Here is a 1,787-nt window from a genome sequence, read left to right as displayed (position 1 = left end):
ACTCTGTTGAAGTCTGTAACACGTTTTAAATGAAATTGGGCCTGTTTTCAAGAAAATCTGGTCAGATTTCTGGTTTTGAGTTGAAATCGTCTGAAATTTGGCATTTGGCAAGTTTTCAGAAGTCTTGAGGCCTGATCTCACTGATGCTTCAAGGAGAACTTGCTGTTGATGGGGGGGGGATGTCAGGTCTCAGCTGGGGGAGTGAGGCGAGTGACTCAGGGGCTTTGGGGCTGAGGAAACACGGCATTGATGGGTCTCCTGGGGCAGAGAAATGTAGTCAAGAATGGTTGTGCAAAAGTCATGTGGCTTACATCCAGGGCAGGAGATCCTGGAGATATCGTGCACACCCCTCAAAGGACACGTTGCTGCGCCTTCTCATGTGCTCCCAGGATAAAGATTAGGGGACCCCAAATACTTTGGGACTGTGTTCATCATTACACTGCATTCTGTAGGATTTATGTGGCTATCACTGCATCCACATCAAAAACACACCTTTATTTTACTTACAGAAATCTCTCTGACTAAGCAAATGAAAGACTGTGAAGAAATACTTGGCACCTATGATGAAACCATGCACTTTTTAAAGAGCTCTGTATAGGAATGCGTCATTAGTTGATGCTGCAGCCTCAGTCTCTAAGATGTTATCAAGGTAAAAGTTATGAGCTAAATTCTGGTATTGCAAGGATAGATATAAGGGCAGATTTTTTCTTGTGCATTCCTAGAAACATCTTTATCTGATACTAATGCTACTGTAAATTATTGAAACTGTGAGGCTTTTAAATCAACCTTACTTTTAATTTTTTCTCCTGATATCACTTTTAAAATTTCTGTCCATCCAAGAAGTGAAAATAGGCTAGGAAATTTATAGTCAATGTTTTAATAATATGATTAAAATGCAATATTATCTATACAGACAAGTTTATTTCTTGACCTCATAAACAGATACCATACACAGCTACCAATGCATTCTCCTGCATATATTGCTGTGTATGGGAATATTTAACAGTGAAAATAAAAGCTGTTTTGTGCTGAGGCCAAAATTTAAGCAAAGAACAGAGCAGATGGTTTATGAGTACATAGAAAAACATCATATGTCTGTGAATAAGGAAAGAGCTCTATATCAGACTAATGAGTATAGAGTATAGTTTTCCTGTTTTCCCTAATGGTAATTTATATGTGCAGTTCTGTGAATCCAGCACTGTGAGGACAATAGTTATGCTCACAAATGAAATATTGCTCGTTAAAGCTTCAGTTCTTCCATCCACACTCACTTTGATTAAGCATAGGTCAATCCTGTGTGAGATAATTATTTATTACCCTGTCACTATGTCTTTTTTTTTCCCAGATGTCTGTGTTTTGTTTTTATATAACATGATAAAGTCTCTTTTGCTAACAAGTCTTTTAGTGTACTACAGTTCTGCTCTGAATCTTAACAAATGTCCACAGTGTGCAACTTTTCATAATTCATGTTCCTCAATACCAAAGAAAGTAGGCACTGCCATCCACCAACCTGCTTCCCCAAGACACAATTGCCCTTACATTCATCTTGTCCAGAACTAGCTGAAAATCCCCCACATGACTGGGTTTTCATCACTTCCCTAAGGGGCAAACAAGTGCCTTTGTGGTTTTTGTCATGATGCTCTTCTCTTGTTCAGAAAGAACTTGTGGGAAACACTCCCCAAAAAGACTTGTTTTCTTTAAAACCATCTTTTTCTGTAGTTTCTCCAAGGAGCAGACTGCAGTTGAGCTCTGGGATATTGAGACTACTAGTGAGCTTTTGCTGCACT

This window comes from Lonchura striata, chromosome Z (genome assembly GCF_046129695.1).
Source record: "Lonchura striata isolate bLonStr1 chromosome Z, bLonStr1.mat, whole genome shotgun sequence".
Lineage (NCBI taxonomy): Eukaryota > Metazoa > Chordata > Aves > Passeriformes > Estrildidae > Lonchura > Lonchura striata.
Note: the sequence above shows the minus strand (reverse complement) of the source record.